We start from the raw sequence: 23,059 nt of genomic DNA on the forward strand, positions 1-23,059 counted from the left end.
CTGAGCTTTCCCCCTCCCTCCCGAGTTACATGGTGGGCAGCAGTGGGCACAGCTTCCTGCCTTGGCTCCACCCCAGAACTTAAGTTATCTTGAGGCTGAGCTGAGAGGTGTGTCTCTCCCACCCCGACCCCGGCCCCTCTGCCTCTACAGCCCCCAGCCTCCAACCGCCTGTGCACAGGGAAAGTGTGGGACCCATAGGTCCAGCTGAACACGGCACAGGACACAGGAAGCTGCAAACAGCAAAGCTGGCCTCCCTTCCTTCCTCCCTCAGTATGGCTCCCTGAGTCCCATTCCTAATCTGTCTGCCACCTAGAATGCAGCCAGACCTGGCTCCGTCATTCTCCCTGGTGAGCAGCAGACGCCAGGCCAGACGGCGGGATCCATTGTCCTCACGCGCAAGGCTGGCCAAGAGCAGGTTAGGGCACTGCTGTCGTCACACCACTTGCTCCTTGTCCATGGAAGTCAGGGCTACTTACATGAAATAACGCACTGATTCTTAAGAACTATGTGTTAGGTTATTTTGCCATGGGAATCAGCAGGAGCCGAGGAACACATGCCCTCTGTTTTCATGATCACACGAGGACGGAAATACAGGTACCTTCCAACGCCTGGGAAAACCGAGGGGCCCATCCTTAGTCACAGGGCGCTGGTAGCCAGACCTGAAGTCTGAAGAGTAATTATAATAAAAGCCGATAATCATATATTACTTACAACATGCTAACAATGTGGTCTTCATAATCACCCTCTGAGGCAGGGTATGTTATGATCTTCATTTTACAGATAAAAAACTGAAAGCCAGAGGAATTAGGCAACTTCTCCAAGATTACACAGTATGTCCATGTCCATGCTGGGATTGATACCCACGGCCTGGCTCCAGAACCATGCTTCTAACCACTCACCCACACTGCCTTCCATTAGGACAGAGTAACACTGCTGAAAACAACTCTGGCCCAATTGCAAAACTGATTCACACAATCAAAAACTGTTTGTCAAGAACCTACTGTGTGCCAGACACTAACCTGAAGATCTAGATAGGACAGCCCTGCCCACTTTAAGCCTAGTGTGAGAAGTTCCTCATAGGGGTCTTGTTCACCTTAAAAACAAACAAACAGGAATCAAAAAAGACAGTTTCTTTTCATACTCCAGGAGGTTACCCTGTTGTCTCCTCCTCAGCTCACAGGGGATGACAGTTGCAGGCGTCACCATGGCATTGAACTACAGATCATAAATTCGGTTTGAAAACAGCCTTCTCTGGGCCAAAATAGGCGTCGCATAGACGCCAGGAACCAGCTTAATAACTAGGGGAACACTCTGTCTACAGAAGACAGGTTAAAGAGCTTCAGAAGAAGCCCCACCTGCCTCACACATGGACATCCTTCCGGCTTCAGAAGCGCTCCCAAAAGGTCCCAGCTGGAAATTACTGATCCCTGAGGCCAAGTGAAAAAGTTCTGGGACAGCACAGGGCCCTTGCTAAAGACCATCTTCAATCAACTGTGGCGTCTTATTTTCATATGTTTTAGGAACCATGTGTGTTTGTGACTGTTTAAAAAAAAAAAAAACAAAAAAAACCCCAATGAGTTCTATAAAATGGAGTTTGGGTAGGATGACTATACCCTCATAGTTATCCTATCAAAACCTCCAGGGCCCCAGGGGGATTACTGTGGGTCCACAAACACTGCTTATTTAGCCACCCATTCATCTACTTTTGTACTCAACAAGAGAGTACTGTGAAGAGCCCAGCACTGCAGGAGGCGTGGGAAGCAGACCAAAACCAACATAGTCCTGCCCTCAATGAGCTTCACTCTAGGGCAGACACACAAGCAAGACGACATGGCAAGGGAACAGGACACTGAAGGACAAGAGAGGATTTAATCCTAAGGTCTCTGCAATGCTACAAAGCCACACAGTCCTCTGAACTTTCTGCGGGGATGGCCATATCCTACATCTGGGCTGTCCATATGGTAGCCACAAACCACACATGGCCATTAAGAACTAAACTGTAGCTACTGCAACCGAGGGACTAAATTCTTAGTTGCATTTAATTTTAATTAACTTAAATTTGTATAGCCATATGTGGCTAGTGGCTACCATATTCAAGAGCACAATTCGAGAGGGGAGGGGAGATAGGTCCATCCTCACTGGAATTTCAGATTGGATTGAGGGGTCAGAAGGAGAAGGAAGAAGCAGATCTTGATGATAATTTCCACATTCTGAAACTGGACAAGAAATCAGTTCATTGCTTATGGGTCAACAGCAGGACAGTCCAGGAGTTCATCACAGTCCACCTGAAGCCACAAGGTAGATATTTCCCTCTCTACTGCAGGACCCAGGAGGTACGGGCTAGAAGTCTCCAGCACCAGCCTGTGGCCTGGGTCAGTCCTCTCAGCACACAGACAAAACTCAGTCTGAGTCACCCTGCTGAGACCTGAGCCTCCGAGCCACAGAAGTCTGCTGTGGGCTCAAAAGCAACTGCAGTTGGTGGAAATTTTTGGTGTTGGGCAGAGGCGAGCTGTCTCCCCAGTGAGGCAAACGCTGAGCCATGTCCCTCTGGGGGAAAATAGTATTTTCATTAAAATCCTCACATACATTCCCTTCCCTCTTCCTAACCAAAAGACAACAAAAACAAAATAATTATGTTAAACATGATTGCGTAATAAGGAAACCAAACAAAAGGGGCTGGGACAACTGTGCATTTGCAAGCTTCTCCCGCCCTCTCTCCTTGGGGAGTGAATGATTCCAAAGCAAACACACATTTTGTGGTCTGCTCACATTTGTAAAGTAGGACAAGCACTTGAAATACATATAAATAATCCATCCTTCTTACTGGAGTAGCAAGCTACCGATGGGGGCATCCTTCACCATAGAAGAGATGGGGATAAAGGAAATCAATGTTAGGCCAACAATCCCTCTGTCTGAAAGGCACACACGCCAGTCTGGGCCCTGCAGCCTCCAGCAGAGCAGAATGCAAACCCTGCCACAGCTTTTGCTCAGAGAGACCACTCCAATACCACAAGCTGTGTTAGGTTTGACTGACTGCCAAGTTTCCATGACAATATAGGGAACAACAAAGGCAGCCTAAGGTTCCATCTGGGAGATGTTTGATTCTTTGCAATATGAAGTTGGTTTCACGGTCCTCACTTCCACCTGTACCATGCTGACTTAACCTGTATCTAAAATTCTACACAGGCATTTTTCTGGTAAGATGCGCTATCTCTGCATGTTTCCCAGGTGTAGAAGTTGGCGTAGGAACCATAATAAGCAACCGAGCAGTGGCCCATCACTGTGAGACAGCCACAATTTGGAGTAGCAAGTAGTCTTCCTCTTTATGATATCAGACTCAAAAATCACAGGCCAAACTCAACTAATTTGAGGGGGTTTTGTTAATAAACTCATATGTAACACAGCTTCAGGTACTCACTTAGCTATTGCTGCAAAACAAACCAACCCTAAACGCAGTGGTGTCAAACAACGATTTATGATTTCTCTCAATTCTACAGGTTGGCTGGGCTCACCTCGGAGTTTCTTCAGCTCCACGTGGTGTCTGCTGAGATTACACTTGGCTGCATTCAGTTGGGAGCTTGGCTGGGGCTAAAACATCCATGAAGACTTCACCCTCTGGCTCAGTTGGGGTGGTGGAAATGGCTGGGGGGCTGGCGGGGCCTCTCTCTCCAGCTGGCTTCCCTCTTAGCCATGATGACTTTATTCAGTCCTTTATCTCTTGCCGAGATGTTTGACTCGTTGCCCTCAACCTTTCTTCCTGAGTCAAGTTCAGATTCCATACAACCACTGAGGTTACCATCTTAAAAAGCAAATGCTTTCATGTTTTAAACACCACCACTAGCTTCCTTGAACTTGCAGCTGCATTGTGCTCATACTTCTATCAAAGCCTCAACATACGACATTATCATTCATGTGTTTACATGTCTAGGAAAGACTTGCTTATTCCTCTTTCTATACACAGGGCCTCACCCTGCCTGATCAACAGCAGTTGTTCAATACCTATTTGAAGAATGAATGGGTGACTATCAAACCGTACCTAACATATATCCTAGATAAGAAACTCCTTTTTTTATCACTTACTATGAAAAGAGATATTCTTTGTCCAAATACCACCAAAAGCTTAAAGCTCTCAAACGCAGTAAGGAAAGCAGTTTGTTCCTTTTTTCCTTTCAAGAAACATCTATTAGATAAGGAAAACCATAAACACCATATTTTTCCCTTGAAGTAAAGCCATTGAAGATAATGTACCAAAGTGGCTGAGACAGTATCCATATACCATGCACGTCGTCACTAAGTCACCATGGAATTCCCTCCCGAGAAGGCTGGCTTAGCCTGAGAGCCGCCTCCCACAGCCCTGCAGGGAGCCTTCCCACCACCCTGCAGACAAGTCTTGTCACCCATCAGTCAGGCAGTAATCTGAGATGCCCGGGGTGGCTGAACCTGAACTGAGTATAATTTAACAGCCAATGGGATTAGCACTCTAGTTTTTCTGACAGCTACCATATGCATGCACTCCAGTAAGAACAACAGCCAGATAATAAAATGTATTCATTTATAAGTCAGATTTTTCACATGCTGAATTCATTTTTTCCCACAGAATTAAGGTTGTAAATAACGGTGAGCTTCCCAGCTCCATCCACAAATGCCTGTTTGGAAGGAATGGGGAGGGGAACGTGTGCCTGTTGAGTAGGGAGCAGACACAGTAAAGGACCCTGGTGCCTGGGCCCACAGTGGGGCAGAATTCCTCAGCCCCCCCGCCCTGTCCTGCCTGCCTCCGGACCTGGCACATGCTGGTCCATCTCCCTGGACTGTGTATCCATCTCATACGCTCCTATTCACCCTTCTGATCTCAGAGCACATACATTTACTTCCCAAGGAGGCCGGGACTCCTGCGAGGAGCCTCCACACACCCTCTGCTTTCCCCTGTGGCCTTTGTCATACTTGTAATTAAATGACTAATTGTTCCATTGTGTTTCTTGCTCATCCTCCCCACTAACCCATAAACTCCCTGCGGCAGGAACCAAGATCTGCTGGGTGCCACACTGCTGGATCCCCAGTGCCCAGCAGGGCATTGCCCAAAGGGGTGCTCGATCAGTATTGACTGAAAGAAGGAGGAGGAAACTGAGGCTCAGCCAGGTTGAGCGAGCAAGTGGTGGAGCACGCCTTCAGCCTGCCTGTAAAGGCCCAGATTCTTCCTGCTGCAGCACACGCTTCCGCGCGGGGCGTCCAGCCCTGAGCCCTGGAGCTCAGGCGGGCACTGCTGTCCAGGAGCGGAGGGGCAGTGCTCTTAGCTCTGGCGGTGGCCCCTCCAGTGGACAGGAGAGAAGAAGGGCTCTGCGAGCAGAGAGAGTTTCCTAAGGGAGGGATACTTTTCCCATCTTGATTGTAAATCAAAGTGCAGCTCAAGTTTTGTTTTGTTTAATATATTTTCATTGATTTCAGAGAGGAAGGGAGAGAGAGAGAGAAACATCAATGATAACAGAGAATCATTGGTCAGCTGTCTCTTGCATGCCCCCCACTGGGGATCGAGCCCACAACCCAGGCATGTAGCCTTGATCAGACTCGAACCCAGGCTCCTTCAGTCCAGAGGCTGAAGTTCTATCTACTGAGCCAAACTAGTTAGGCCCCAGCTCAAGCTTTTAAACTCAGGCACTACAAAGCATTTCTGGGAGGTAACTCCGCTATTGAAAGGGGTGGGGGGGTGGGCCACTCCTGGAGCCTGCACCTGGAACAAAAAGGAGAGAGCACATTCTAGACATCGAGCTGTGGCTCGGCCTCTTACTCTCCCACCTCTGGGCACTTGCTTCCTCATCTGCAAAACTCTGTCACTTGCTTCCTCGTCTGCAAAACCAAACTGTGGCCTTTTCCTCCGGGGCCGCTCCTTTGGGAACGGAGAGCAGTTTCCCATTAAACCATCACTCACCCAGCCACTATCTAATCCATCATCCGCACTGAGAAACCCACATCCCTGCTCCTGCCAGCTCGCTCTCACCCTCCCCTGACCCCGCAGCCACTGCATTTACACAGGTGCAAAGGGGCGGCCAGCAGGGCTGGAGTGGGTCTCCTGAAGATGGAGGAGGGCAGATAAGGGAGGTCAGAGGGAAGGCGCGGTCCGTACCACACAGATCTGCTCTTCTTCCACACACCTCCACCGCCGGTCTGACAACAGCACGCCGATTAAAGGGCTTTTCACGGCCGCTGAGGGAAAGCAGACGGCCCCCTCCAGCTGTTCGGCAGCTGGAACCACTTCTGTTGTTTTAGCCAGGAGAGGTTGACCTTCATCACCCCTCCCATCCCCTCCTCAAGAGAGGAATTTAGTGGTCACCTACCCCATCCACCCAACTTTCCTCCTCCACTGTGCCCCCCACAAACACGGGGATGACAGGTCAGGACCTGGGGAGAAGGCTGTCTTACTCCAGGTGCCATTATGGGGAAGGGGGGAAGGTGCCATTATGGAGTGGGTTAGACAAAGCAGCTGGGACCCTGGACTGAAACTCACACAGACCCCCATCCATGCCGGTGCCAGTCTATTAGAAAGGTGGGTGCAGATAAAGTGTGGGCTAGGGCCCAGGTCATCAAACTTCCAAAATATGAAGCATTATCCTGAGTGAAAGGAACCAGGCTCAAAAGGCTACATACGGATGGTTCCATTTGTAAGTGACAGTCTGGGAAAGCCAACACTATATGGAGAGAGATCAGATCAGTGACTGCCAGGGACTGGAGGTAGGGGCGAAGCATGATAGTATGGGGGAGCGGGGGGTGTTCTCCTTCTTGATTATGACAGTGGTTATAAAACTATAGAAAGTTGTTAAAATTCATAAAAGTGTACACCTAAAAAAGGGTGAGTTATATGGCATGTAAATCATATATCAATAAACAAAAAAGAGAAACGCGTAACACTAATGAAAAATAATTCCAAAGCATGTTTGTTTTGAACAGCAGACCTCCCATAGGTCCTCAAAGAGGTTTCTGGAGATTTCTCTGCCCACCCCTGTCATGCTAGGTGCAGTGGGGGTTACAAAAATAAACAACAGAGGCTCTGCCCCCGAGAGGCTGAGCTTGAGGCAAGGACTGACATGCGTACAGTTAACTCCATGGGGACCACATTTTCAAAACCAGCAACGAGGAGGCAACGCCTAAGTCACAAACAGACAAAAGGGTAGAACATTTGAAAATGGGATGCCAGGAAGTCTGTGATGGGAGGTGGCTAACTCTTTAAAAAATGGAGGGGAGGGGAGGGGAGGGGAGGGGAAGGGAGGGGAGGGGAGGGGAGGGGAGGGGAGGGGAAAGGAGGGGAGGGGAGGGAAGGGGAAAGGAGGGGAGGGGAAAGGAGGGGAGGGGAGGGGAGGGGAAAGGAGGGGAGGGGAGGGTCTCGGGTTCCCCAGGGCTGTGCTGAGCGCTGGGGCAGAGCAGCTGGCCCTGTGTCCTGTGGGGTCAGAGTGAGAGGTTAATGCAGACTGGACGGGCCAGGACTTCTCCGAGAACCATAAACTGGTCCATAAAGGACCTCCACAGGCAGGAAGGGACGACTGAAGGGCATCCTAAGCAACAGCAGCAGGTACACGGAAGTAAAGAAGCAAACTCATTTCAAAAGATAGTTTAGACATGACCATTTAAGGGAAAAATAAGGCTCTAGGGCCAGACTGGGGGTGAGATCACGGAGGATCTTGAACATTCCCAGTTTTCTTTTTTTCTTTATTAAAAGACCTGGAAGCCAGTGGAGGAAGTAGAAGACAAGATTAGACCTGAGCTTTAGAAATCTCTGGCAGGGGCATGAAAGTCAACAGAGCGGCCGCTCGGAGGCCATGCAGCTGAATGCAGCGCAGGAGGAACGGAGAAGGGGGACATGGGCCAGGGCAGTGGCTGCGTTAGACTGTTGGGTGAGATAAAAGCACCGAGAACCCAACAGCCATCTGCAGGGAGTGGGGCAGCTGCCGTGGGAGGTGGCCTGTGTTCTCAGCACAGCCTGCAGGACGTTCACGAGGCTGAGGAGGGACGGGCGGGATGCCACACGCATGTTGGCAAGGAAGAAGAAATGGAGGACACGTGGAAATGAAAATATTTCTTTGAAACAAAACAAACAAAACTGAAACAGACTCATAGACAGAGAGCAAACTGGTGGTTGCCAGACGGGAGGGGGATTAGGGGACTGGGTGAAAGAGGTGAAGGGATTAAGATGTAAGATGGGGAGTTACACAATAATCATGGGAAGTAAGTAAAGCATAAGAAATATAGTCAAGCCAAAACCGGTTTGGCTCAGTGGATAGAGCGTCAGCCTGCGGACTGAAAGGTCCCGGGTTCGATTCTGGTCAAGGGCATGTAACTTGGTTGCGGGCACATCCCCAGTAGGAGGTGTGCAAGAGGCAGCTGATCGATGTTTCTCTCTCATCGATGTTTCTGACTATCTATCCCTCTTCCTTCCTCTCTGTAAAAAATCAATAAAATATATTTTAAAAAAAAAGAAATTGGATGGCAAAATTTAAAAAAAAATAGAAAGAAATATAGTCAATAATATTGTAATAACTACTAGTATGTATGGTGCCAGTTGGGAACTGGAACTATCGAGGGGAACACTACGTGAAGTAGATGATTGTCTAACCACTAAGCTGTACACCTGAAACCAATGCAAAATAAAATTGAAAGAAAAAAATGTTTAACTTTAAAATATATATTTCTTTGACTAAGTGGAGTCCTTCAGCTTAAAAACCATTGAGGTTTCGGCTCTCTGCTCCTCCTGTTCGTCAGACAGCCACTCCTCCTGCGCTGTGCCAGCAGCCACAACCCTGAGACACGATGGTGAAGGTCGGAGTGAACGGATTTGGCCGCATTGGGCACCTGGTCACCAGGGCTGCTTTTAACTCTGGCAAAGTGGATATTGTCGCCATCAATGACCCCTTCATTGACCTCAACTACATGGTCTACATGTTCCAGTACGATTCTACTCATGGCAAGTTTAAAGGCACAGTCAAGGCTGAGAACGGGAAGCTTGTCATCAATGGAAAGTCCATTTCCATCTTCCAGGAGCGAGATCCCGCCAACATCAAATGGGTGATGCTGGTGCTGAGTATGCTGTGGAGTCCACCAGTGTCTTCACTACCATGGAGAAGGCTGGGGCTCACTTGAAGGGCGGAGCCAAGAGGGTCATCATCTCTGCCCCTTCTGCGGATGCCCCCATGTTTGTGATGGGTGTGAACCATGACAAGTATGACAACTCCGTCAAGATTGTCAGCAATGCCTCCTGCACCACCAACTGCTTGGCCCCCTTGGCCAAGGTCATCCATGACAACTTTGGCATCGTGGAGGGACTCATGACCACAGTCCATGCCATCACTGCCACCCAGAAGACCGTGGAGGCCCCTCTGGGAAGCTGTGGCGTGATGGCCGAGGGGCTGCCCAGAACATCATCCCTGCTTCTACTGGCGCTGCCAAGGCTGTGGGCAAGGTCATCCCTGAGCTGAATGGGAAGCTCACTGGCATGGCCTTCCGTGTCCCCACCCCCAATGTGTCGGTTGTGGATCTGACCTGCCGCCTGGAGAAAGCTGCCAAATACGATGATATCAAGAAGGTAGTGAAGCAGGCATCACAGGGCCCCCTCAAGGGCATCCTGGACTATAATGAGGACCAGGTTGTCTCCTGCTACTTTAACAGTGATACCCACTCCTCCACCTTTGATGCTGGGGCTAGCATTGCCCTCAATGACCACTTTGTCAAGCTCGTTTCCTGGTATGACAATGAATTTGGCTACAGCAACAGGGTGGTGGACCTCATGGTCCACATGGCCTCCAAGGAGTAAGAGCCCCCTGGACCACCAGCCCCAGCAAGAGGAAGAGAGAGGCCCTCCGCTGCTGGGGAGTCCTTGCCCCAGATCAGTCCCCCGACACACTGAGAATCTCCTGGCCACCATTTCCATCCCAGACCCCCTGAAGAAGGGGAGGGGCGTAGGGAGCCCTACTTTGTCGTGCACCATCAATAAAGTTCACTGTACCCAGCCAAAAAAAAAAACTATTGAGGTTTCAGTCTTCCTTGCTCACCAGCAGGGTGTCAGGCGAAAGCACTTGTTTTGTTTCCTGCATGCAGTCCCGTCACTAACTACGAGGCAACAGAACTCTCCATCGAAGGCATGGAGAAAACCACTTGCCTGTCCCCACTCCCATCCCTCAAACTCTGCCACCACGGTAAATAAAAACTCCTCCCACTCCACATCAAATACACAGTGTGCTCTCCAGGACCCAGATTTCCTCAATTCTCTCAGCCCACTAGCACTGGAAAAAAAGGTCAAGTTGATGGTATTAACAAGGAACAGCACCATGGCCTTGTATTTGAGGTGCATCCAAGAGATATTGGATTATAAGGGGGAACTCAGATGCAGTGCAAAGCAAAGAGAACAGGGAAGGTGTTCTTAAGTACCTGTTTGGATGTGCCCTTCATCCCAATGACACACTGGTAGTAAGGGTTTGCTGAATTAGCACTCTCTCCACCAGGGCTAGTGGCTCCTTCCAAGGTTAACCTGAACTCTCCCACAGGCTCCACACAGTGACATGCTCCAAATTCTCACGGGGTATTGCTAAGTTTGGAATTCTTTAGCATGTCACTGAGTATCCTGGCTAGTGGTGATGGGGCCAGAGATTATTGCTGCACACCCTGGCCCTGCCACCGCCATACAACCATCACTAGTAGCAGTTCAGATCAGTTCATGCCCAGCAACATGTGACATGTGTTTTCTAACTGGGGGAATGAGTGAGGAGATTGGTCAGGATTGGGACTAATGACTTGTAGGAGGGATGACTGGGGTTGGTCCTGACTCAGCTGGGTGCTGGCGGTGACTTATCCCCTGTGGCTAGAAGGGCAAGGTCCCAACCCAGAATTGTTTTCACAGGAGACTTGGTGAGTTTCCGGGCAAAGGAGGAGGTACAGAATCTGAAAAGGTGCTCGAGAGGTTCGAGACCACTTTGAGAGATTCTAGGCACACTATCTCAGGGCTTAGGCAACAGAGACACAGAAACGAGGCAGGTCCTTTTCCCCACCTCTGCATGACACCTAGCCCTGCCCTGGCAGCTGCGGCGACAGCTTTGGCGACCGCTGGAGACAGTTCCATTGGCCCAGACTTGGTGTTCTCATGACGAGCACTGCCAGCAACGAGGTTCCTCTGGGCACAGGGAAAACGAGGTTCCTCTGGGCACAGCTTGTGGAAATATTTAAAGCGCCCCAAAGTAGGTGCTCAGGGGGACTGCTGTTTGAGCAGATGAGTCATTGTAATTTGGGAGCAAAGGTAAATGTGGTACCATTTTGTAATCACGGACAGAAGAGGCTTGGAAATACCAGTTCTAAGAACAGATGCTAATGGGTGTGCAGGCCCACATAGCAGGCTGTGGGAGGCAAAACAAGCAGCCCCCAAGTCAGGAAGAGTTTGCAAAGACCAACCAAGATCTGGAGATCAACTTTCCAATATGGGGATATCGGACATGGTTGTCAGGCTCCGGGGCTGGTCAACAAAATGCCAGAGGAACTCACAATGTGGCTGAAATAAAGCTAATCACGCTTGGCCCAGAGTAGGGTGGAGAGTCTGAGGGGGTAGGAGTTGGACAGCTCTCTCCCCCCACACCACCACCACCTGCTCCCGGCCCCCACCCTCGCACCGACAGCCACAGCATCCTGGGTGACAACAAGGTCCCAAAGCCCCTTCAGGACTGAGCCCCTTAACTGAAAGACAGATGCGCATCTTGGCCAAGACTTCTTTCTTATCTTGCCAGAAGGGCCGCCTTTAGCCTCACCAGTCCACCCCTCGGGATTCTTAGTGCTGCTGCAGTTGCTTATCTGACCTTAGAAGATTCTTGTCCGTTCACATATTTTGCAGTGAGTCCTCCAGCTGCTACCAGTTACTGCTGCCCTTATCAACACAAAGTAACCCAAAACAGCCTTACCATAGCCCGACCACGATAAAAAAATAAATAAATAAATAAAAACTTCCAAAGTTTAAACACAGTAGGAAGAAGAGACAAGAAATTCACCCTCCCAGACTCTAGGAATGAACTCATGGATCCATCATAACTAGAGAAATTGGTATGCTTTCAATGCCATCGGATTATCACGAAGGAAGATGTCATTTTAATGCCCGTTTCATTTGGGCAAGACACTGTGGCGTGTATATACACAGAGGCTCATCTTCATATCCACTTACACAGAAGGGCAATTTACATCGACAAGGGGTATAACAGAGGAAGAGAGGCTTTATCCATAGCACTTGAGGAAACCCTCCCCCTTTATAGCACTACGCCCCAGGGATGGGCGTCGAGCAAGTACAGACTAAAACAAACAGAAGAGGAAATCCCAGTCTTGCTGTGTCTTCGAATTACGTTAGGGCTGTGTGTGCTTAGACGGTGTTTCCTTTGATTGCCATTTCCACGGTCATCTTGAGATCCTGCTGTGCTGGAGGTAGGCTTCAGATCATGAAACAGAGCATAAGCATTCATGCCCCTGAGTGTGTGCGCATGCATGCACACTCACGCACACACACGCAGACAAAAGAGAAGAAGAAATAGTTTGGCCCAGGTGGGACTGCCGTGTGCCATAAAACCTGGTGCTGTCAGCCCATCTCGGGCTGAAAATCCCCACTGCGTCGCGCAGACAAGGATTAATTACTGCTGTCCAGAGCCCAGGCTCATGTCTTACTTCACACAGTGTGAGGCTGTTCTGGGCAGGAGGGAAATCCTGTAGACCCAAACTGGGTCAAGGAAAAGTAAATAGAAAGAACCATGTCAAATTTACAGGCAGGAATGGGAGGTCAGTGGAAAACCAAAGCTAGCCCACTCCCAAGGCAGAGACAAAATGGTCCTTCCATTTCCCAACTTTTTTAGTTCCTGGACACAGACAAAGTCTTTTTTTAAATGATAAAAACCTGTGTTTGACTTTTGAGGATCTTTTTCTTCTATGCCAGGCATTTATGACCCTTCAGGCCATATTTCCCTGGCACACTAGAGCTGATGGAGAGGACACTTACCTTTGCAGCAGCTCCCATCTGGGAAGCAAACGAGACAGCGGGCATGGCTGAGTCTGCTGGGAAGAGCCTTCTGAGCACACCAAGCAAGCCTGCGACTCCCAAGGCCTGGGCTCTAAGACTTGGCACTAAACACCTTTATTCCAGGCTCCAAAGGCATTCTCAAGACTTTTTACTGGCCAATGAAATGCTCACAATACAAAGTTAAATAAAACCAAAGCAGACTATCAAACATATATGCATGTATGTATAGACAGATAAGATACTAGTATATATACATACATATATGCAGACACATAATACATAAATGTACACATATATACATATGTATATCTTCCTCCTGCTCCAGAGAAAGAAAGAAAATATAGAAGGAAATATACCAAAAGGTTAACAGTTGTATCTCTACAAGGTAGAAACACAGATGGGTTGGCTTGTTCTTCTTTTGCATTTTTCTTTATTTTCCAAGTTTCCTACACTATGCATGTTTTAAGGGGGTTGAGAGTGAAGCACGTACCAAACTCCAAATAGATTGACCCAGACCTGCCTCTTAAGCAAAGTTGCCCCCAAGCTCTACCCTGGACTCTGGTGTCACCTGAGGAACATGGGAGACCGAGAGCCAGTGGCCCATCCAAGGCGAGGACTGGAAGTGGGAGGGGAAGGGTGTCTTCCTCTTAGCTTCTTTATCTCCTGAGACTGATCAAGTGTCCTGTTCTTCTGCATCACACACACAACTCTGGTAAAGTGGGCACAGAATAACCAGGAACTTTCCATGAGGTGCCACGTGGGGCCTTGTGATAACTCTGCAGCCTCTAATCTTGGCAACAGCCTTGTCACCATGTCATCTCCCTTTCAATTCAGACAGCACAGCCAGGAAGTCTCCAGCCTTCTCTGGGACCTTTCCCAAAGCCACAGTTTGGTTCAGGCCATTTAAATTAATGTTGCCCCCGGCGAAGGGCTCACCAGCAGCATCCGGCAGCCTTTCTCTCATCAGCCATCAGACTACAGGGGAGGAGGATGGCGACTATGTGTCTTCTGGACGAATGGGAAGGAGTGGAAATCACGTGGCTAAAAAGAAGGCCTTGGAGGACAAGCTGCTCTAGCTTCAGGTGTGGGAGGGAAGCAGAGAGTCCCTCCCATCATCCCTGAAGATGCCTTTAGAACAAAAATGTCCTTGCATTTAGTTCCTTGCAAAATAAATCAAAATCTGCAAATTTTTGTGTCTTGGCTCTACAACTTGCCACATACATTCACTGGATAAATATGTATGAACCCCTCTGTGGGCATGGTCCCTGCCTTTGTGGGCTGTGTTGAGTTTACAATCCTGTTGTTCCTATGCCACATACAGATGACGTCCTTCTAGACAGAGTTGGGTCCCAGGCACAGACCTCAGAGTAGGAATAAGCCCAAGTGGGATGTGCCACCACATGTAGCAAATTCCTTGGGAAAGGTCCTTCTTGGCCTGAGTCACACAAGAAAATGCCATTGCGGAGCTGATCCAGGAAAACAGATCGACTCTAAAGAGAACCCAGAAAACTCACTGGAAGAGGGACTCCTGAGGGCCCCCGACCACCTCCCAATGCTGCTCAAGCTAATCAGAGGCCTCAGGCTGAGTCCAGATCCAGGGGACCACCCACGGCCAGGCCCCCAAGAGGACAGGACTAAGGGTGACGTGCTGGAGCACTTGGTCTTGCATAAGAAACTTCCAGGGAAGGCAGAAAAAGATAACTGCCAAGTTGCCCTTTTATACCTCAATAGAGTATATCCTCCTAAGTGCTGCTGTATTTTAAAGCATTTCCAAAGAAGATGCTTAAAGCAGAAGCTTGAAATAGATTCTCCATGCCAGATCTAAATCTGCTAGGGAATCAGTAGTCACCAGAAAACTGCCTCAAAGCACTGTATTTTAGTGCAGAAGTTCCAAGAAAGAAGTCTATATTGACCTAACCTTGACTATAAAGCACCTAAACGCACAGCTAAAATTTAAAAGCACTCTAAGAGAGAGTTGAGGGGACAAGGCCATAGCAAAAAAAATTTGGAGGGGTTCTCATTTATTGCCAGGCACAGTACAAGGCATCTATAATAATAAAAGGGTAATATGCTAATTAGACCGGACATCATTTCAGACATCCTCCCAGTCCTGGGTGCCTGCAGGCAGCCGGAGAAGGGAACCCGGGTCCTGAGTGCCGGAGGGAAGCCAGTGCTGGCAGCCCAGGTCCCAGGTACCAGAGGGAGGCCAGTGCTGGCAGCCAGGAGAAGGAAGGCCCACTTTTGCACCAATTTTCGTGCATCGGGCCTCTAGTTTTACATAAAATATATTAATTGATCCTGACAACAACCCAAGAAGTAATACTTTGCATCCTGCTTTGCAGTTGAGAAAACAGAGGCTCAGAGAAGTTAAGCAATGCTCAAGGCCACACAGTCAGAACCCCAACCCAGACCTGTGATTCTATAATATCCCAGCCAACAAGGAACAACGAATTATGTGCAGACCCATAAGAGTTACTCACTCTAGCCTAGGACTATGTAAAGGTTTGGCAATTTTAAAAATTCAGTCTCAGAAGGAGACTTGACTTTGCATGGTGAACTCACAATACAATATACAGATCCTATATTATAGAATTATACACTTGAAACCTATCTAATTTTATTAACCAATGTCACCTCAATAAATTCAATTAAAAATTTTTATCTGATATGGTTATGTTTTTGCACTATTGAGTAAAAAAAATGTAGACTTCCAACACCCAACCATCACATTCTCACCTCCTCCAGACCTTGCCCTTAAAAAAAATACAGGACAGGAGGGCAGTGAGGAAGAGCAGGATTAAGCAAAGATTCTGGACCCTTCACAGGCCATGGCACCTGGTCACCAGCAGCAATTTTCCCAGAACCCAACACTTCCACCTCAGTGGTCCAGCTCCACCCATCTTCCCAGCTCCCGTGGCTGGACTGGGGGTCACTCTGTCTCTTGGAGGGGGCTGCTTTCTAACATGAGATGAAAATATCAGGGACAACGTTCAGAGTCAATGCCATTCTATGTAGGGGAAAGAGGTTGCCCTTATTTATGGGTTGTGGGGGAAGATGGATACCAACCTTACTCAATACCCCCATGGTCAGCCAGCGGGGACATTGTTAACAGAGACCAGATCTGAGCCTTTCACAGGACGCAGCCAAGAAGTGCTGTTTGGGAAGGTCTTATGCACCATGCCAGGCAGAAAACACAGGTGTCAAAACATAGACTGCCCCAATCCCTGGACTGTGGATCTCAGTCAAGATATTTCCCTCTGAGTCTCAGTTTCCTCATCTGTTAGACAAGGAAATATAGCAGTTCTACCATCATAGGTTGAACCAAGAACAAAAGAGTAGGTTGGCATTTTTAAAAGTTCTTCTATTATCAACTAAATGAAGGTTTTTCAAACTGCATTCCGTAGTTTCACCTATTCTCACTGAAGATCCTGGGGACTGGTTTGCAAAGAGTTAAACTTTGGCTATTTTGAGAAGTAGCCACATTTTCTTTGTATTTTACATTTGCGTGAGTGCCTTTCTTTCTAATTTCATATTATTTTTCATATTTTCAACCACAGCAGGATCATCAAGAATGATGACAAAAAGAAGTGGAAAATATTTAAGTTCTGAAAAGTCATAAAATGTTTAAATGGTACAACTGTTACTATAGTCAAAAAGTGTCTTTGATTTGTTTTATGTAAATAGCAACAATGGATTTTTCAAATGGGGGAATAATGTTATTACAACCCTACAATTGACATCTGACCCCATTCTTTCCAATAAGAGTCTCTGGAAGTAAAACAGTAAGATAAAACTGTATCTTGAAGAGTTATTTTGCAGCAAAACTATGGTTTTCAGCTGGTTATTCTGGCCAACGTGGGTAAAGGAGACTGAAGGAGAAAGAGAAATAAATGCAAATAGACAGTGAAGAGGCGCTGGCAGAAATCTAGGCCTGAGGTGTTGACAGCGGCCCGGGCTACCCAGTGGCAGTGCAGATGGAAAGAAAGAATCAACCCAGGAAATGGTGGAGAGAAGATTCTGGAACCAGCTGTCACTATCTTCTGGCTCCAGCCTAGTTCAGTAAATGTGATGTAATTAGGTCACTGCCTGCATTCCCTGTTCCGGGCCAAGAGCTGCTTCGGGCGCTGGGGCGAGTGTCCTTGTCACGGAGCAAGCCTCAGGAGGCTCTCTGGCCAACCAGGCTCCTCGGGGACGGTCTCTCCAGGTCCTCCCTGGAGAGGGAGCTTTTCCAACGCCCAGCCCGGAGGCCAGCCGCTCTGGCTCCCTGCTCCATTCCTTAGTGTCCCTAGGGCCCCTCTTCCCAACTCTGACCTTCCAAACTCCAGCCCAGGGACCTAAGGGCTGGCTCCTGCCCAGGAGAAGTATTTGGAAGTGACTGGGTGGTGTTACTCTGCACCCTGTCGGCTGCCAACGGGAAAAAGACATCTTTCCCAAAGCCACAGTTTGGTTCAGGCCATTTAAACTAATGTTCCACAAACGAGGACTCGGTATACCCTGACCCTCCTCCCAGGCACATATCCATCTGTCTTCAGGAATGTTTTTGGCATAAGGCAAGTGCCACGTGGACCTCTCGAGTGGGTGGCCCAGCAGCCAACTCGTGGGACCCACTGTGTGGTCACTCTAACCCGGCTGCAGATGTGCAGAGATGGTCAGGGGCCCATCAGGAGTGCCAGTCCCTAGAAGGCAAGAGGAGGTGGGAGGCAGAGGATGGAACGGAGCCAGGAACGGTCCAGAAGCAAAGCAGCAGAAGCACATGTGGATGCTGCAGCCCAGTCTCCAAGATGGACTTGAGGGGCTATGACAGCCACTGGCCAGTCCCCCACCACCTCCTTCGGGGAGGAGCTGAGTGGCCCTCACTGAGTTCTGCAGCCAGCAGACCTTACTTGAACCTCCAGAAGCAAGACTATCCCCTGCCCGGCACAGACACCTGGAAGAGCTTTCCTTGTAAGATAGCTTCTCTCCTCCTTCGCCAGCCCAGGGCCCTGGCCTGCCTCCTTCCATGTCCAGTCGGAGAAACGAGCCCCATGGCTTCTGGCCACACTCCCAATTACTACTAGGAAGTCCTACCTGTGCTTAATCCGGACCCAAGACGCTCTTTATTGATTTGTATGTTTCCCCTGGAGAGCATCCCACTCTTCTGGGGACTCAGATTTTTAAAGGAGCCTCCAAGATTCAATACCCTGTATCTAGACTTAACTCTCAAATGGCTTCTAGAACATCTCTTTAGAACATGCACCCCAGTGCCGAGAAAGTATTCAGTATTACGGACATTTCTGTGGCCAGTGTAGAGCAATGTTTAAGAATGTGGCCTTTAGAATCAGACAGACCAGGTTTTCAAATCCCATCACCACCACTTACATGCTGTGTGACCTTGGACAGGTTACTTAAACTCTCTGAGCCTCAGTCTCCTCATCTGCAAAATAAGAATAATGTCCATTCCATGGACTTGTTGTGAGTTCAGACAATGCATATAAAGCACCTTCGCACAATGCCTGGTACTCAATAAATGCTAGCTATGTTTATTAGGACCATTCCACAGCCCTCAGACCCTAATTGAATCTATGATAAAGGAAAATAAACATAAGTATAGGAAGCATAGATATGCATGATTTAACTATTTGGGCTCTGAAGATATGTAATATTAGTAACTATATACCCAGACAAACACATAAATTGGGCAAAATGGATTAATCTAGATTTCCCCCCAAATTGTTATGTGAGGTGGGGTCTTCTTTCACTTGCACTCTGAAATAAAGATCCCAGGCAACAGAAAAAGGGTCCAAGGAAAAGATCCCCCAAAGCAGGGCACATAGGAAACCCAAGGCCGCACACACACTACATGCACCAAGGATCAGAAGACCCCGAGCAGGAGCCACATTGGCATTAGCAAATCCAGCTACAAAGCTGTCTGTGCTGGGCGGGACCCTCGCCCTGGCTGGCTGAGGCCGGTCCTCAAACACACTGCATAAACAAACAGGGCATCACGCTGACCCAGGCTATGAAGAGATTGCATTTTTGCTTTCCGAAAAAGTTGCGATTTGCCAAGAAAAACCATCTCTAATACAGACGAGGCAAATCTCAAACTAAATCAGAGCTGCACACAAGGAAGCCCGCCTGCTTCCTGGAGGAGGAAGCTAACTAGAGGCCTATCCAACCTCCTGCTCCCCAACCTGGGTGTCAGCTGCAAACATCCACAGGGATACACGGCCTCCTCCAGGCCTTGAGCAAGCCCCTCCTCCAATCTGGGCCCCAGTCTGAAGCTTCCTGGATTTATTGGAGGCATCTCTTCTCTTCAGCAGGAATCCCACCGCATCAAGCCCAGCAATCCTCCTTGCCTTCCTTGCGCAGTTCCCTGTCACCCTATCTTCTTCTCCACACTGACCCCCACCTGGTTATTCCTCTCCTGGTTTCCTCAAGGGCTCCCTCTTCGCTCACATTACAGGACAGGAGGGAACTCTGCTCCATTATCCCTGGCCGAGGTGGCTTGAAAATCCTGCCAAGTACTTGATTCCAGTGTGAGCAGGAAAGGAGGACGGGGCCCTTCCAGCCTCCCTCCAGAAAACCAGAGAGCCGCTGCAGAGTGTCTTTGCCCAAGCAGCCTGCACCTCTTCTGAGGTTTTCTGGCCAGAATGGGAGGTGTTCTCTTACCATTTCACGGAGCCCAGCTCCCTATGCTGCCAGCCCCTCATGCTCTCAGGCAGTCGCGAAGGCCTTCCTATTTGGCGATTATGGGCCCCAGCACACACACAGCAAGTGCTCAGATGTCAATGACTTCCCAATCCGAACCCCAGGCCCTGACCTCCAGAGTCGCCTCCGATGTGTGACACTGCAACAGCTGGCGGCTGGCCTGCGCTTTACAAAGCACGGTCTGCATCTATGATCTCACCTGGTCACAGGAAAGAAATGCTTACCTCACTTTAGTCTGTGGCCTTGGACATGTTGTTGAACTTATCTGTACCTCAGTTCCCACAGCTATAAAATGGGCATGATAATAGAACCATCAGCTATAGATGAGGTAAGCAAAGTGAAGGACCTGTGGAGAATGTAGCATCATGCCTGGCACAGGTAGAGTTCTTGAGCAATGTTAGCCATTATCATCATTGTAACCATGTTCATGTTCTTAGAGCAACCTGTGAGCCATCCTGGGCAGAGCTTAACTGAGGTCCCGAGAGGTGAAGGTCACCACGTAAAGAAGTGCTAGAACATGGCTTTCAATAAGGTCTTCTTACTGCAACGTACTTTCTACCCTTCAGCATCCAAGAATGGTTATCTGGTGCCAATGTATCATTCTGTTCCAGGAGCGACAATGGTGAGCAGGGCAAGCATGGTCCCCAACAGTGCCCTGAGAGGGGCAGTAAGTGTGAAGGGAGGAAGCTGGCTTGGGGCAGGTGGACAGGGTTGGTCAGCAGTATTGGATCCTGAAGATCCTCTCAGAGCCTCTAGGACTAGAGGCCACGAGAGGAAGATACAGTAAGAGAAGGAACCCAAATGTCTTCTGCACCCACTGCCCGGCCATCGAGTCCTGTTTCTACCACTTTCCCTCCCCCGTGCTCTTATGTACCAGCCCAGCAGTCTGCCCGGCCCCATGGCCTGACCTGCAGCTTGAAGTGGGGAGGATGGGCCAGTCTCCCCTGGCCCCAGGCACAGAACACTAAGATCCAACCTCGCTGTCTGTACGGGGGTGATGGGCCACAGCACTGAGCCTTCTCCTTTCAAAGCTTCACTTCAGAACACCATTCAGAGGTCCGGCTGGCTTAATGTCATGATTGTCCTAAGACTCTCCCTTTAGGAAAATCCTGCCTCTTGTTCTTCAAAGCTGTCATCCAGGAGAACATAGTTCATTTGTGTTTGTTCCCTGGACACGCAACTTCCAGACTTCATCAGGGTTTGGGTAACACCAAGTCAGGAGATGAAAAAAAATTTTAAAGGCTGTGATATTAGCCAGGTCCACAGGCCCCAGTGCCAGAGGGTGCCTGAGAGGAGCCCCTCATGGGGCATTGAGCAAGCCCCCGGGGAGGTGTGTCTTCAGGAGGGAAGAACCAGGACACTACTTCAGTGCTCAGATTTTTCCAGATCCGTCTTTTTTTTCCTGGTGGTCTGAGGTAGAAGAAGGAAGCTGGGTCTCATTTCCTGCTCTGCTTATTTTGATAAGAAGAAAGTTGGAAAAAGAACAACTTCTAACCTACAATGAACTTTCCAGATAGAGCTGCCTGACCTTAAATGGGCCCGTGAAGATTCCAGAAAATGGGCAGCCCTCACGTCTCTTTGCTCACTTCTCCCAGTGTTCATTGGTCAACAAATACTTGAGCCTACTGTGTGCCCAGCTCTTTCTTAGCGCTGGGGGTGCAGCCCTGAGCGTGATACACGTGGCTTTGTTCTCACAGGCAGAGCCTCTTCGTGGGCTGAGCCAGACAAGTACACAAATAAATGTAGACAATTTCACAGTAATTTTTGTCTGAAGAAAATAAAACAGCGGGATGGCACAGCAAGTGACTGGATCTTATGGTCAAGGAGAAATATGGAGGGGGGGATGAGCATAGACTAGAATGTCAGGAATGAGCTGCCAACACAAAATCAGGGGGAAATCCTGGCTCCTCCCCTCAAGAGCCTCCCAATCTAGTGGAGGAGAAAGATGCACAAATATCTGAGCCACATCCTACCTGATGCCCAAGGTGGGAGAGGATGCGGGAGGGCAGAAGTCAGGTTATGGAGAATTCTACATGGGCCAGGGTGAGAGTTTGAATTTCATCCTCAGTGCCATGAGAAGATGATGAAGGGTTTTCACAAGGAAATGGTGTGATTTGATACATTTCTTTTTTAAAGATTCACCCCTAATGAGAAAACAAATTAACCCATTAAAAAGTAAGCCAAAAACCTTAACAGACATCTCACCAAAGATATGCAAATGTAAAATAAGCACATGAAAAGATGTTCCACAGCATATGTCATCAGAAAAATGCAAATTAAAACAACGAGATGGCACCACACACCTATTAGAATGGCCAAAACTCACAACACAGACACCACCAAATACTGACGATGATATGGAGCAACAGGAACTCTCTCTCATTCATTGCTGGTGGGAATGCAAAATGGTACAGCCACTTTGAAAGACAGTTTGGCAGTTTCTTACAAAACTAGTCATACTATTACCATATGATCTGGCAATAGCACTCCTTGGTATTTACCCAAAGGAGATGAAAACCTATGTTTATATAAAAACCTGATGTTTATATCAGCTTTATTCATAATTGCCAAATTTTGGAAGCAACCAAGATGGCCTTCAGTAGGTGAATGTATAAATGAACTGTGGTGCCCTGGCCCATATGGTTCAGTTAGTTGGGCATCATCCCCTTTCCCTGAAAGGTTGCAGGTTCAATTCCCATTCAGAGCACATGCCCAGGTTGAGGGTTTCAATCCCCAGTAGGGGGTGTGCAGGAGACAGCCAGTTGATGTTTCACTCTTTCATCCATGTTTCTCTCTCCCTCTCCCTTCCTCTCTCTCTCTAAAAATAAATAAATAAATAAATAAACTAACAAGCACACTGTAGTACATCCAGAAAATGGGATATTGTCCAGCACTAAAAAGAAATGAGCTATCAAGTCATGAAAAGACATGGAAGTACCTTAAATACATGTTACTAAGTGAAAGAACCCAATCTGAAAAAGCTGTATGTGGTATGATTCCAACTATATAAAATCCTGGAAAAGACAAAAATATAGAGATAGTAAAACGATCAGTGGGGTAAGGGTAGGAAATGAACAGACAGAACAGAGAATTTTTAGGGCAATGAAAATACTCCATATGATTCCATAATGATAAGTAAATATTATTATACATTTGTCCAAACCCAGAGAGTGCACAACACCAAGAGTGAACCCCAAGGTAAACTATGTGGGTTCATCAATGGTAACAAATGTAGCACTCTGGTGGGGGATGTAAATAATGGGGAGGCTATGCATGTATAGGGGCAGGAGGTATATGGGAATCTCCATACTGAAAAGCAGGAAGACCAATATTGAGGTTATTGAGGTTATCCAG

At 48.3% G+C, this 23,059-nt stretch overlaps 1 protein-coding gene and 1 pseudogene across 9 annotated transcripts in view; one reads left to right on the forward strand and one right to left on the reverse strand.

Moving 5' to 3' along the window:
- Window positions 1-23,059, reverse strand: part of SMOC1 (SPARC related modular calcium binding 1) — a 139,571-nt gene that overhangs the window by 76,043 nt on the left and 40,469 nt on the right. The gene's annotated exons all lie outside the window — the stretch shown is intronic.
- Window positions 8,761-9,809, forward strand: LOC308248440 (glyceraldehyde-3-phosphate dehydrogenase-like; annotated as a pseudogene). Its single transcript has one exon. The product of its transcript is annotated as a glyceraldehyde-3-phosphate dehydrogenase-like (transcript).

The sequence above is a fragment of the Plecotus auritus genome (genome assembly GCF_963455305.1).
Source record: "Plecotus auritus genome assembly, chromosome: 1".
Classification (NCBI taxonomy): domain Eukaryota; kingdom Metazoa; phylum Chordata; class Mammalia; order Chiroptera; family Vespertilionidae; genus Plecotus; species Plecotus auritus.